The following is a 16184-nucleotide window of genomic DNA, read 5'->3' on the forward strand; positions in this document are numbered from 1 at the left end:
TGTTGAATTCCTAATTTTTGAAAATGAAACGTGAAATAAGGCATTATAATTTTATCAGCCAAGCAAGCACACGTTATTGCAGCAACTGGCTTGCATTTAGGAATCCTACTAACCAGAAAAAGGCCAGTCAAGTGCTTTGATCTCTCCAAAACTCGAAGTCGGGTTGAACTATGATGGTGTTTTGCAAGAAATACGTCTTTGTTTATAACAACTACTGGCTTACACTTACGAGTCTACGCTGTGAGAAGATAGAGGCACAATTTCTGAATGACAACTTCTGAACGATGTGATATACTGGGCCAATACTACGCAACCATGCGCACGCCAATGTTTGTAAACATTAAATAACACACGATTGTAACAGATTAGACAAACTGGAGAATAATCACAGAACATTGAAAATATGCTAAAAACCAAATATTTTAATATAGCGGCCCCTAATGGACATTTTACCACGTAATCACACATACAGCAATGATGCAATCACGCATCAGGCTTTAGAACATATTGTTTAAAAAGAACCAAAGATTGCGTCTGCCGCGACAAATGTGTGCTTAAAGGCGGCACATGCAACGAATGACCTGGTTAGCTTTAGCAGTCTAGTGTAACTGGTTAGCAAACCACTTTTGAGAGCGGAGATGTTCTGTCCCAGCCAATATCTAAAATAGATTACTTGTGTTTTCTATTAGCCGATGGATGGGAAATAGACATACTTTGAATGAAGAAACCTCACTTTGTTGAAGGTGGATGTTTCTGCCATTTCTTTTGTTGCTAACTAGTAGATGAAAATGAATATCTATGGACACTATTCCTCTAAAAATTATTTTCCGACCAAGTTTCTTATTACTATTTGTTTCCCAGTAGAACACATAAAACATCATAGAACAATCCAAAGCAGAAAATAAACTGCACTGCAACCCAAAATTTAACATTAGCAAATTAAAGGATGGTGAAGGTCCTGAGGAATGCAACATATTAGCCTATATTGCAGAAACCAGTCAACCACCACTCACAGGGATATTCTACACGTTCCGATAATACCCTGGCAGGCAAAAGACAGAGTTTTACGTTTACACAAGGAATTCAGAAAAGGGGGGAATAAAGGATTGAAATAAAGTCCCTCAGTTTTCTTTTTTTAGCAGTTTTAAATGCACATTGGCATCTTTGTTGGGTCTAGCCAATGTAGTATATACACATCCTTTGCTGTAAAAAATACTGTTCTCAGTTTACAAAGGTTCCAATAGGCAGCCTGATTTAGATTTTCTTCTATCCCTTCTAGACAGGCGAAACATCACCATATGCTAGGGAAGATTTACAAACAGAGAAAGTATAGCAACTTTCTATATGGAAATAGTCAGTGACTACAAGCAAGATTTAACATTCAAAGTGATTCCTTCATTGTTGCATTTAGGAATATCGGGAGAGCGCTCGCAGGCCTTGGCTTCAAGGCATCAGTCGCATACTAGCCACCTGGCTTTGGCCAGTCACAGCAGGCCTCTCAGAGGCATATCCTGCATTCTTCTTATTTGGCAAGATCTCGCCACTTATTGTTATAACTAAAAAAAAATTGTTTTTTGTACAGTGCTAATGAACCCACAGGAAGTTTATGTCATTCCCATTGCCAGCTATATGGAATTAGATACTTTATTTATTTGACATTTGTATAGTGCCGATACACAAGTGTTTCCAGGCGCAACAACACGCAGGTGGAATAGGGCCAGAGGAGAAAAAAATAACAGTAAAATGGTCCTAAAAGGCCTTGTGACATTCGGAACCATGCAAGTGCAGTGACAGTAAGTGCAGGGGGGAGGGGGCAGGTCAGGAAAGAAGGGCTGGGATAAGGGAAAGGTGGGAGGGAGAAGTGCAGGAAGGCCGGGACCATGGCTGCACAAGTGCTAAAGGGAACCAGGGCTAAGGGTCAGCTAGTGCAAGGGAGGGGTGGACCAGATTCAGGCTGTTCAGGGAAAGGTGCCCATGGGCAAGTGCTGGTTAAGGGGTGCCGGAGTGGACTGGACGAGGAGGGCTGGCCCCTGTAAGGCACATAAGGGACCAGGCACCAGTTGCAGCAGCAGGGGGACATTAGCAAGGGAGGGGGAGAGGGAAGGAAGAAGGGAAAAGGAAAGTCTAGAGAAGTTTCAGGAACTTAAGGAGAACCTGCTCAAGTCTGAGAAGGGCAGGGAGGCCGTTCCAGAGGGAGGCTCCTGCCGACAAAAGATCTCCTCCTCCCCACCCCCACTCTCTGCTTGGAGAAACGTCTGATCTGTAGAGAGTTGGAGCTAGAGGACCAAAGGACTCTAGCAGGGAGGTATTATGGGAGAGAAAGTTGGATGTAGCCGGGACCCAGGACCCAGAAAGCCATGTTGATGATGCAGAGGGTCATGAATTTGATCCTTGCAGCCACCTGGAGCCAGTGGAAAGATTTTATATATTAAGATACATTTGATGAAGTACAGATTGGGTTAGACTAATGTCACAGAGGGCTCAAAGAACACTCCAACTCCCGGAGACTGCGCAAGGGTTTTTATTGATCTCTTTGGCAGGGTGCTAGGGCCGACCCTCACTCTCTCATGTAGAAGTAGCATTTTCCAGATACCGCAGATTTCACTGAATCCACTTTCACCAAATCAGAAATCTTTGAATTTGCGTTCTCTATCTAAGCACCCTTCTGGACTTCCTAACCTAGTCCTACACCATCAAAGTGGTTCATAACTAAAACATTTAGGGAATGCACTTTTCAGACACTCTATCCAACTCGGTCTCCTTCCTTGCACCCACTGATGTTACTCTTCAGGTCTCTGACTTTAAGTCTCCTCATGCTACTCTCCTGCATGCAAACCACCCACCTCCCTCCCTCCTTCTTCAGCCAAAGTCTTCCTCCTCAGTCCCTCCAATGTCTCTTCTACTGTTTCCACCCATCAATGGCATACCTCCTCCCTCCACACTTCTTCTACTCCACCCTCTACTCAAACACTCTCTTTTCACTCTCACATCCACCTTCCATTCACTGTTTACACCAACACTCTCACTCTCCCCCCAGGCATGCACACTAACCAAACAGCATCACTTGCTCTCACCAACTAATATCTCACCTTTTCTTCAATTTGCCTCCACACTCCTGTTCACTGTCCTTCTCCTGCTATCATAGATTGAACGTACCCGTTCCACATGACCACAATCCGTTGGAGATAAATGGTCTCTCTCTGCTGGAAACCACAATGTTCCCAGAGATTGAAAACTGGGAAGCAAGTGAACCTCAGAGCGATAATCAAGGAAAACCCTCATGGGTAAGAAAAGCCTCAGGGAGGGGGTTCCGGAAGATAGATGGTCCATTGTTTTCTGGAAGTTCTCATGAGGATCTCTTCTTTCTACTACCTCTAGAATAGAAAATTGAATCTGGGCCAAATTGTGTTTTCTGTCATGCCAGTGCCTGGCCACAGCCGAGTTTTTGTTGTTGTTCCGTATACAGGACCTATGTTCATTCCATCTAGCTTTAGCCACCCTCAGTGTTTGACCAACATAGTATAATCCGCAAGGGCATTTTATTGCATATATCACGTTGTGGGAATCACACGTAGCAAAACTTTTTAATCTGATTGTCTCTCCTGTATATGGATGTTTGAGTGATTCACCTTTCATTATGTAGCCACAATTGCTACAACTCAAGCAGGGAAAGGTTGTTACGGTCTGTAGGTTTTCGAAAACTAGTTGTCTGATATCCTGTATTGGTTATGTTGATCTTCACGTCTAGAAAGATTGGTTATGTTGATCTTCACGTCTAGAAATATTCAATTTGCTATTCTGGAGGTAGTAGAAAGAAGAGATCCTCATGAGAACTTCCAGAAAACATTGGACCAACGCGAAACCTTTTGGATCGACCGTCTTAGCTCCTTGACACCAAAATGGCTAAACGAGGAGATCAATTACATGTGCTTTCTATAAATGCCAATGTAGACCAATGTATATTGAGCTAAAATGTGTTAACTCCATGAATGAATGATTTAGATCCTAATAGCTACATTTAGCACCTTGCACCTACCCAAATGGCGACATAGACCATTCGACTTTGATTAAGCCTCAAGACATAGTAGTAATCATTGATGTCTAAAATTGTACTTTTAACCATTCCACTTAAAGCGAAATCAGCACTCTTTACATTAATGGATTTAATATTCACAGTTATTCTTATTACTTTCTTTAATTCACCCAGTTCTATGCACAATTTTCCCAAGGTACTATATGCAACTTGGTTTAGTTAATATTTAAACATGCACTACGTACATTCCATATCACGCTCGTTAATTGTGTGATAAGAGCTATGACAGCTTTAAGATTTTCTTCCACAGCTCCCCCATCTGTATTGCGTCGCCATGCAGACATCCCCGCCCCAGGGTGCACACCTGGGGTGGGGCGCGAGGCGTACGTGCTCCGGCTTCCCAGCTGGACCGCGGCGCCTCACACCGTCTCCATGGAGATGCATAAAACAGGTTTCCAGCCTTGCGAGCACGCGTCCCCGCGGCTAACGCAGAAGCAGCTGGATTACGACTCGAAAAAGAGGTGAGAGCTGGCGCTCCTATGCTAGCTTCTGTGATGCATTGTATTTAGAGAGCGGCATTAGCTGAGGGTTTGTTTTTCTCCCAGCAGGGACAGCATTGTTTTATGCGTTTTGATACACATTCGAATAAGAGAATTACACGCAATCAGGTAGGACGAGGCTATGCACCTTGTTTGAATATGCAGATATCGTAGACTCGAATGTATTTAAACTAAAATGTACTTTTTATTTTGTTTCTTTTCTCTACTTTGGGACAAAACGCTTGACACAACAATGAATGGTATGTGCTTTATTATATTTTGAACAGGACATTATTTGTCCACTATATTTATTTTGTATAAAATGTATGTCTCATCTAAACAGTGAAAGCCTTATTGAGCGAAATATTGCTCATGTGCAGCCCATATGAAGGTTTTTCCGAAATGCATTGGCAAATGTACATACATGGCAGACTGATAGGATCGCTCAACTCTGTATATTGAAAATAAGTGCTACTTTGAAAACCCATAACAGAAATGTGAATAAAACATTTCTTGTTATATCAACATTGATTCAAGATTTGTTAAGAAAGATTTACTACTGGAAAGAATTTATAAAAAAGCTTTTTTAATTATTTTTGGAATAATTTTTGACATTTTCAGCCCTTCGCATTGAGGGCCAATTGTGAAGCACCAGTTTTAATAAGGTGAAGCCACCTTATTTGCTTTTCTGTTTTGTACATTGGGGTCCTTGTGCTACAGGACCAGTTTGGACTGGCAGCTCCAGGCTAAAGCATGACTTACAGTGAGAAGTTTTGAACATTGATCAGGACTAGATTAACAGTGTGGTGCCTGTTAAGATGGATTTCTGAACTCTGTCCTGGAGGGGCAGAGGTTCAGAAGGCCAGCCTAGTTTCTTGGAACAGGGTAACCTCTGGACAAGCCAGACCAATCAAGGTAGCGATCGCGGCGGTCAAGACTAGGTCTCAAGAGGGGTGAGGGTGACTGAAAGCCCGCAATGAGCACACAAAGCAAGGACACTTACAAATTACTCCAAGCAGGTGTTATATTAAAAATATAGACACATTTATTACAAGGCCTTTGTAATATTGACCATAGCAAAGAATCACGATAAAACTCAAGTAAACCAATACATCAAAATCAAATACAGTATATATACAATTACCGCAGGGTCTAAAGAGTTAGAAGCACGAAATATGCAGACCACCTAGATGGGGAGGAAAACAGGCAGTGCAAATAATCGTTAGACCCAGTTCGCCTTCAGAGGCCACCTAACTAAAAGGAAGTCCGAGCCCTACGAAGAGTGGAGCCTTGTGCTCAAAAGTACCTGCACACGCTGGTGCCGATGGGCTAAGGGGAGTCTCTTCAAGGAAGTCAGGCAGTTCAGAGTGGTGAACAAAGGAGGGCGAACAGATCTCCGCTACTCAGGCGGGGCCTCCACTTGCGGGCAGAAGCAGAGCGTGAGTGCGAAAAAGGTGTGCTGTTTAACACAGCGAGGAAAAGCTACGGGCTACTGCAGGAGGGCGACCAGTTCCTAGCATTGCTACTCACCGGTCCCCGATGCAGGCAGACCCAGGCTTCTCCACGTCAGTTTCAGTGCTGGCAGGTTCAGATACGAGCAGGGGACATCTCGGCGTCGTGTAGATTCCGCGGCAGCAGAAGTTAGAGTTTAGGATGTCCCAAACGCAGTGAATCCGCACAGATTGTTACCACAGCAGGGCAACAGAGCGGCCGTGTGTATTTCAGTCCAATGTACACTTCTCACTTCAGACCTGGGAATGCCAAGTGTACGAATCGTGTGAGAGTGTCAAGGACTCGGAATACAACACAACCTGACGGCGGTGACAGAGCAAGACTCCTGGGTAAGCTGGTCAGTCCACTGGATGGCCCAGAGACACTTCCGAAGGCTTACGTGCAGGAGATGATGAAGATGCCGAGAATAGTTGTTCCCACTATTCCAAAGGGTCGAAGTACCAGTACAGGCCTTCGCGTTGGATCAGAGGCAGAATGGTTTCACAGAGCGACAGCAGTGCAGAGGAGCAGTCCTTCAGCGGGTCACCAGCGATTCCTCGGTTCAGCCTCGTAGTTGCAGGATACTTGGCTCCTGTATCCCTTTGTTCGTGAGAACTCAGGAGATCGACATGGTAGTGGTGTTTCCAGCCTCCTCATATCCACTGTTCCCTTCGCGCCAAAACGGAGGGGACCCAATAGGAGATCTGCTCACAAAACACTCACACCATACGTGGACCTATCACGGACCACGGTGGTCCCAGGCATTCACGACACACTAGACTCTCTGGCACCCAGGATGTGTATTGGGACCAGACATCCCAGCCCACATCCTGGAGGCGCACACAAGGCCTGTAGAAGCCCGCGAAAGCATCTGTGTTTCGCGGGAAAGTACTTGCCCAAATAAGGAAGGCCCCGGGTCGGCTCGACCTGGGGAAGGTGAAGGGGGCAAGACGGTCAGTGGCCAGGACAAAGAGCCTCATGGTCTGGTCATTTTGGAAGCCAGGCCACCATTTTGGGCTAAGCGCGAGAAACACGCTTAAACAGCCAAAAGGAGCTCAAAACACAAAGAAACGATCGCTGCCACCAGTCCCATCCGTGGTTCACTTGCACCGTTCGTTAACAATCCAAAGAGAGTGTCTAAGGCCTGTAGAAGACTAGAGACCCAAGAGAGCAGTAATTTAGCTTACAGTGCCCTCTTGTATCATGTTGCACGAAAGCTGCAACATGATAAAAGAACTACGGAAAACAACGTTTCCCGGTACTGACTGTCTTAAGGGCATGTCAGTTTCCCCATAAGAATGGAGCAAAAGCCCAGAGGAGTGCAGCAGAAGGCTGCACTTCTCTGGCAAAGTCTAGATCATGGTGAAAACAACAGCAAAAAGTTTAGGGGTTGCCACATGGAAGGAAAATTACCCACAATTAAGAAAACTTTCCTAACAGTGCCCGCCACTCCTTCCTCTTTTCACGTAATTGATGCAGGACAGAACACACAGAAGCAGACTGGATGGAGCTGAGCCACAGGAAGACAGGGAGCAAGGAGGGGTCAGAAGAAGGAGAATAATTGCATAAAATAAGAATAAACTCCCAAGTGAGGAGTAGGAACAGGAAGCAAGAAATAATGAGTGTCCCAAAGCAGCAGGAAGCTGGAATAACATCCTCTAGGGAGCATTAAGGCGTGCTGGCTGGAATAAACTCACCCGTTATAAACCAGTGTCTGGAGGGCACCCAGGCAACGGTAGCCGCCATCTTGCTTGACATCACAGCGTATTGTCCGCGACATCCTGCAGACACCATCATAAAATGTAAAAAGACACAACCGTTCCTGGCCATGCAGCAAGGAGGAGGCGCCACTTATCCCAGTGAGACCAGCTCTGTCCAGTGCACATGACATCTGCTGGTTTCGGTCTGCTACTTTGTCTTCCTATGACCTCACCCGGAAAACCCACAATTTCCTGTTTCCTGATGCCCACCATGTCCCACCATGTCCTTTTCCCATTGGATCACTGGCCCTGACCAATTTGGCCCAGTCTTCCCCACCCAGGAAACATGACTAACTTTTGAAGTGACAAATAGCGGGGGGCACTGTGCTACACAATATTGCTGCAACAACAGCAGCACACGGTGTGGTGTGCCCAGTTTGTGTTAGTGGGTTGCAATACAGCAATCTCCAAAGAAAGTGGAAGTTCACAGTGTGAATGCTACCCTGTGTCAAGTCTGTGATGTGATACACCTTGCACCGCTGCTTGGCGAGTGTGTGCCACTGCTGGGATCAGAACGTGGCATGTCAGGTGGGCGCATAAGTGTTCAGTTTCTACATCTGCTGGCTCTCTCATCCTCTCCCTGCTGGTTCAGAGCCTCATACGATTGTAGGCAGATAACATGGGGCGCTGATGGGTTGAATTCTTTCAGGTGTACTCACCATACTACTGATGCATTCATTTTGGTTCTAAGAAAGATAGAGAATACTTGGAAAGCAGCTTTCTCGGGAGGCATTGAGTGAGGGCAAGTTGGTACTGCACATATATAAACAGGCACTTGGGAAGGTGGCAGGAATTTGGGCCCTCTAAACTTTCACCATCCCCTTCTGGGGTAGGACTGGCTCTGGCTTCCACCCAGGTAGGCCACCCACCCCAAGCCAAACTGAGAGGGGTTCCTATCTCGATGTGACGAGGTCAGAACACTGACCTTATCACACTTAGAAAACACACAAACAGAGACATGGTACTGCGCAGGGAGCACAGATGTTGATCCATGGTAAGGAGAGGAGTACCACAGAAGTAGTCGGTGTGATTTTAACTTCTTGCAGGAGTAGTGCTCGGTTGAGCCAAAGCTCAATCCCACTTTAAGAGAACCAATGTCAGGTATGCCAAAGGAAGGGGTAGGGGGAAGTGGGGTCACCTATGGGCCACGGTAAACCAGCTCAGTCAAAGCCAAACCTGCGTAACTCCCTGCCTAAAGTATGAAGGCAGAGAAGACTGGATGTTATCTTGCAGGGGAGTGGGTTAGCAGAATAATATTACATATGGCATCACATTTCAATGAACCCCTATTCGCTACCTTCACTGGTGGAAGAGAGTGAGTCCAGCAATATGGATCAAAATCCAATTAGAGAGCACAGTGTACAGTCAGAACTCTTAACGAACTATACACAACTTCGTGTTTTCAATATCAACAGGTGTAGCTCGTCTCCCTTGTGAAACAGTGCTGGTGCTCTTAGTGCCAAACCATTTAAAGGCCCTTTTTCTGGTTTTGTTTTTTCTATATTTTTAGCCATAGTGAATTATACCATTCCTTACTGAACAAGATACTCTGAATATCGTTTACCTTGTATCATAAACATGGTTTTTGAGATAAGCTTTCTGGGTATAAATCTGAACGACCAACAATCTGAGAAAACTAAATATGTAACAAACATATATGTAAAATCTCTAGACATTCAAAATAAACAAAGTAGTTGTGAGCAATTCCGAGTGAAGGTAGTTATGCAGAAAGATTGGTTTTCCAAGTTGTCTTTTTATTGACATCTCGATGAACATGACATAGGAACAGTGCCATGATTTTGTGATTAACCCCCCAAAAAAGAAGAAAATAACTTAAATACCTAAAAGAAATAACATACATATGGTCACAGGAGTAAACCCAGACCGCCTACTGGGTTCCCAGGATACTGGCTCATCTAAGGTCCACCTTCTCCTCTCCAGAAGTCTTCCCTTCGCCCCCTACACTCCAGCCATCTCTCTGCAACAACATACATACTGAAAGAGGTGTTTTAAGAACTGTGGTCGAAAAAACATATGTTCCTTCCCTTGAACAAAATCAAAGAAAGGTGCCCAAGTGCAGCAGAATAATGCCATGCGGTCTGAAATGTGGGCAGTTCGTTTTTCCATGGCTATGATCTCTCACACCTTTACCCACCAGTATGAAATACAAGAGCCTTGCAGAGTCTTCCAGAAGCGTGCACAGTTTATCCATGCCACCATTAGTAAATGCGATACCAGCTCTGTTCCAGCACCAGTTAGCGGGAAAGAACTATCCTCAGGGACATCCCCCAAAAGCAGCATCAGTGGGCATATAGGGAGCAAGCTACCTGTAATGTCCTTTATCCTAGAACAAATTCTCTGCCAATACGTTTGCATGAATGGACAGTGCCTCCAGAAGTGTGCATGGTCACCCAATCTCCCACACCACTACCAGCAGCGATCTGGGTAGCCAGGGTGGATTGCATCCAATCTTTGAGGGGTCATGTACCACTGAAAGTGTAATTTAATTGCCCCCTCTTTGCTTGCAGTGCAGCAGTAGCTCCTATGGGTACGAGACCAGATTTTTTGCCAAGATTCCTCTGAAATACCAACTCCCTCTCCTAACGTGCCATGTATGCTAATTTATCTTCACCAGAGGCCTTTTCTAGCAGTCGGTAACAAGTAGAAATCTTACATGTCTCCTGTCGCTCAAGAACCCCGAGTTCTATCCACATAGGCAATCTGCAGCTCGCCTGTTTAACCTGATTATTAGCCACTTAGTGTCTGCGTTGAAAATATCTAAAATGCTCTGCTTGAGATTAGTTAAACTCTTCCTTGCATTCTGTAAATGTGAGTGGCTTTCCCTCCTTATATCTGTCTCTCAGCCGTAAGACCTTGAGTGACTCCCATTGTGCGATTGTCCCCCCCTCAATGCCCAGAGTGAACTCTGGATTATGTAACACCCGGGACAGAGGACCAAGACCAGATTTCAAACCCAGTTGTGAGCAAGCTTTGTCCCAATGGCCCAAGGTTCCACTGGTAAATGCCAACAGACTGTGCTGGATTCTCCACACAGATTTCGGGAGAAACAGGAGGTGAGCCAGGGGAAAGGGGGTAAATCGAGCAAACCTGTTTGAGTATCTTCCATTTTAGACACCTCTCTTCTTATGCCCAGTCTGGCATCGGCACAATCTGGGGTGTCCAAAAATAACGTTTAATATGGATCGGACATGGGACCCTCAGCCCTCGAGATCTAAGAAGCATTTCCCGAGGAATTCTAGGAGGTTCAACCCTCCCATTGTATCGGCCCACTGCCTTCTGTATTTCTAGTAAATCTTGCTCTGGGATAGTAATCGGCAGAGCCTGGAAGGTATACAGGAGTCTCTGGCGTGTCGCCATCTTTACCGCACTGATACGCCCCATCCACGAGATCTCCTGCAACTCCCAATGTTGGAGAGTCGCTTTGGTCGCCTCACATAGTACAGGAATGTTGGCCCCCTGGAAGTGACCCGTAGGTATTGTGATACAAACCCCTAAATATGTGATTTCCCGGTCAGCCCACTTGAAAGGGAAGGAGGATGAGGCTCCTAAATCACCAACCCCACTGATTTCCGGTGATTCATTCGGAAGCCTGATATCAGGGTGAATCTCTCCAGCAGTTCAAGGAGTGCTGGGAGGGAAGATATGGGATTTTGAAGAAAGCAGATAACATCATCGGCATATAGTGCCACCTTATGTGTCCCCCCCCCCCCCCATAAATTGGGCCCAAAAGACAGGGGTTGCCAGCTATCATCTGTGCTAAGGGTTCTATCGCTAATGCTAATACTAAGGGGAACAAAGGACAGCCTTGTCTTGTGCCCCTAACCAGGGAAAGGGATGAAGACCTGAGAGAGTTGACTAATACTGGTAGATGGAATTTGGAAGTTTGACATGATCACTTTAGTAAAGGATGGGCCAAATCCATATGCAAGCAAGAGAGCCTTTAGGAAGTCCCATGAAATACTGTCAAAAGCCTGATGGACATCTAAGGAGAGAATGGACAGTACCTTGGGATTTGTGGGGTTAAAGGAATTAGGTCCACCACCCACCGAACATTGGCATGAGCACCCCTATTTCTGATGAAAACAGTCTGATCATTATTTATTATCTGCGGGAGGACTTCACCTAATCTAGTGGCCAAAACTTATATATTTGTGCATCCGTATTTAGGAACGCTATGGGGAGATAAGTGGTGCAGTCCTCTGGGTTCTTCTCAGGATTCAGCAGCAAGGTTGTTGATGATTCTGCCATGGATTCTGATACTTTCTCCAAGCTCAAAAGGGACTTAAAGAGCTTGGTGAGTTGCAGAGTCAGAAGGCCCGCAAACATTTTAGAGTATTTTTTGGTGAAGCCATCTGGGCCAGGATCTTTCCCCGTCGGGAGGGAACAAATTGCCTGGGACACTTCTTGTGCAGTTCTGGTCCCCTCCAGTGCTTCCCTCACTTCATCAGGGATATGAGGAAGATGTGCTTGGCGAATACATTCTTGGATATGAACCGGATTACCATGATGCAGGACTGAAGCCTTACAAAAGAAGTCCTCCATAACCTTCAGCTTTCCGGCCTCCATAATAAACATTTTCCCCGTCAACGTCCCTCAGGGGCCCAACATCGTTCCGGGTGGCCGCCTTCTTTAATTTAGCTGCCAGCCATTTATTAGCCTTGTTGCCTCTGGAATAAAAATATTGTTTTGTTCAGAGGATCGATTGAGCAGCCATCCCTGTCAGATGTGTCTATAGGGCCTGCCAAGCTATACAGCGATCTTTGACGGACTGCCGATTCCCTTTCGCTGTATGTTCTTTTTCCATCTCTTGAACTATTCCTTCTAATGTGGCTTGCTGCTATTTCTGGGTCTTCCCCCAACCTGCTGATTGACCTATAATGACCAGAACCCCCACCCCCGGAACACCGCCTTCCCAGCATCCCAAATAGTACGAAAATCTAATTCTCTGGTATCATTGTCCCAGAAATAATTTGTTATCGCCTCTTCAACATGGTCATGGCAGAACAGACTGTACCAACTCCAGTTCAAGCGTAAAGGGGGTGATCTGATAGTGCTTTCGTAGAATTTCTATCCCCTTTACCGTTGGATGAGGGTGTTGGAGACAAAAAACAAATCTAGCCTAGAGAAGCCTTTATGAACAGCAGAATAAAAAGTATAATGTATTCCCCCAGGATGGAAAAAAACGCCATGTCTCTATTAGCAAATGTTCCATCAATAGTGTCGTCATAGCAAATAAGTTTCACTTGTCGTTGGTGTTAGTAGCCAGAGATTTATCCATAAACGGATCAATGACACAATTGACATATACCCTCCACCTCCAGCCTGCCAAGAATAATCTCCCCTTCAGCATTTTTGGCTAGGACCTCTGAGAATTTTGCATTGAACTCTGCTTTTTCCTCGTTAGGGCCATATAAAACAGCTATAGTAATTTTACGATCCCCCATTCGGGTTACCTGTAATAGATACCTCCCCTTTTTGTTCCCCAATACCTTCAACACCCTCAAGGGCAGGCCTCTGCGAACCAGGATGGCGACTCCCCACTTTTTAAGTCCGCTAGTAGCAAAGTATGCTCGAGGGTTCAATTTACTGCAGAGACGCTTTTGGTCTCCCGCCAAAAAGTGGGTCTCCTGTAGGAAGACCAAGGCTGCATCCAGAGAGGAGAGTGTATGTAACAGTGACTTCCGTTTTACTGGTGAATTAAGACCCTGCACATTCAGGGTCAGGCAGGGAAGGTCAGGGGACGCCATCATTCTCCACAACCAGCCAGGAATCTCTCTAGCAAGCCAGAATGATAAATGGGAGAATCTCTTCCATGGATCCTCCTTGAAACACAGCAACACAAATCCCTCGTGTGACCAGAAAATAAACAATAACACCCCAAAAAGCAATGGAATTATAGCATTGCACTAAAAGCAACTCCATAACCAGTCGTGAAAACGTATACATGTGCGCAATTCCCTCATGGCACCTTCACAACTCCACAGCTATTACCCCAAATGTTTGAGCCATTAGTGTCATGTTTATGTTTTCCCTGGTGGCTTGAGTGCCTAAACTGGAGATGACAACTAGTTAAGAATAGAGATAATTCCTAAACAAAGAACCAATCAGGTGACCTATAGTGGGCCAAAGTGTCAAGTAGGAGCTCTCTGGGCCGATCACATCTACGCCCCTGAAGGTAATTTTGCAGAGTTTCTCCCCCTTCTAGGCTTCCTTGTGCTGCTTCTGAGTCCCGAGATTGATCCGGACCCCATCCCAGCATTATATAAAATAGAGACCAGGATAGCGTCCATTAATTCTGCTGCCTCCTCTTCTGAGCCAATTATGTATCGTTGATTTTGATATTCAAAGAGCAGTTTACAGGGGAATCCCCAGCGACATTTGATTTTTCTTGATTGTAGCCAAGCCGTGACTATATATATTCCGCCTATTCACCAGTGTCCCTAGCGAGAGATCTTGGTATAACGAGAGCTTCGACCCCCGGAATTCAATTGGCTCTTTCTTTCAGGTTTCCATCATGATCCGCTCCTTCAACTGAAAGTATTGGACTCTTGAAAGTACATCTGAAACCAGGTTGTGCCATAGCTGCATTGAGAAGTACACACAATGCGTTCTATTTAGCTCCAGGGCAGTGGTGTCTGGGAGGTCCAATAAGGACCGGAACAAATCCTGCACATAATCCTTATGGAGATCATAAGAAGGATAATGAAAATCTACTTAACATCTACTCCAGCATTGAGCAGTGGATGGATCTGAATTGGATGTGTTTAAACGGAAAGAAAACTGAGTTGATGGTCTTCGGTTCCCAGCAGGTCAGAAACTGCCTTTCCCCAGAATACAAATCTTTTCAGATAGATAACACACCGATCAAGGTCCTTCATAAAGTTAAAACGCTCGGCATAATGATGGAAGCATCATTAGGCGCCAAAGCACAGGCGCAATACACAAAAAAACTTGTGGATACTATCTTAGACTCCTTAAAATCATCAGGCCCTATCTCTCAGAGGATAATTGCACCACAGTGGCTAGGGCAACCATCCTCTCTCGGCTGGATTACGGAAATGCCCTGTTGGTAGGAGCAAACAATAAATGCATTAAAGCCTTCCAGATTATACAAAGCAATGCAGTCAGGATTATTAAGCGCATATCCAAACGCGATGATATTAGCAATTTCAGGAGAGAATTGCATTGGCTTAGAATAGAGAATAGAATTCAATTCGAAGCCCTTACCATCGCACATCGCTGCATTTACAGCAAAGCTCCTGTGTACTTGAAAGCAAAAATTCACACATACCTACCCACTCGCTCTCTTAGATCGGCCGACCAAAACAAAGTGGTGGTAGAGAAGCAATATCGTAAACTAGGCCTAGGCAAATCCTTCCCGACAGTTACTGCAGGTCTTTGGAACAACCTACCCATTAATATAAGAAAAGAAGTGAATTACTTAAGCTTTAGGAAGCACGTGAAGACTCATATTTTTAGGTAATTGACCCTCATTTTACATCTAGCTGCATTCATTTTTTGTCCCATGTCTTATGATGGTATCACGTGTGTTCATGTTTTTGCACCCCGAGACTCGCGAGTTACCGGCGCAATATAAATGAAATAGAAATAGAAATAGAAATCAACCAGGCCTTGATCTTGTACCTGCAGAAGAATGCAGCGTATTCAGATGCTGTTTCTCCGTGATCTGTTCTCTAGATTCTCTTGTTTGGTCCAAATGACTTGGAGCTGTTCTTCAATGCCCACCACCGTGTTTGCCAGCTATGCATGCTTGTTTGCCTCATCACATAGCTTGTTTTCAATATCATTCACACGCTACTCCAGGCCTAACAGAGGAGAGTTGAGATCTACAACAGTCTTGACCTGTGCCTCTTTTGTAGATTTGATTTCTACTGCAAGATCCTATTTCAGAGTGGAGAGCATTTCCATAAGATCCTCCTTAGTAAATGAAGAATTTGGATGGGCCGTTCCGGGCGGGGGAGAATGAACCTCAGCGTGAATCTCTCGAGACTATTTCTCCTTGTCTTGCCTGCATACTAATGCCTTAATGTCGCCCACTTTGGATTGTGGGCCATATTTACCCATGCCTCAGGCTAGCAAATTTTCAGGCCAATAGGGCTCCCTTTGCCAGCCCAAGGTGCGGGGAGGTGACGGGGTCTAATAGGGGCCATCAGGCTATTCCGAGCAAGAGTGGCCTTTTCCCCACAAGCACGTTCGTAGTTACTGTCCGGGGCACCAATTTCGATTGCAAGTACGCCAATAACACTTGCAGGCCCAGGTTCATACCACTCGAGCAGTACCGCTTGAGTGCAATCAATCAGAATGCCTGGCCAACCATAA

The 16184-nt window shown here is 45.3% G+C and overlaps 1 protein-coding gene across 11 annotated transcripts in view; it reads right to left on the reverse strand.

Moving 5' to 3' along the window:
* Positions 1–16184, reverse strand: part of TLN2 (talin 2) — a 7472684-nt gene that overhangs the window by 7019646 nt on the left and 436854 nt on the right. The gene's annotated exons all lie outside the window — the stretch shown is intronic.

The sequence above is a fragment of the Ambystoma mexicanum genome, chromosome 11 (assembly GCF_040938575.1).
Source record: "Ambystoma mexicanum isolate Mex_15411 chromosome 11, UKY_AmexF1_1, whole genome shotgun sequence".
NCBI lineage: Eukaryota > Metazoa > Chordata > Amphibia > Caudata > Ambystomatidae > Ambystoma > Ambystoma mexicanum.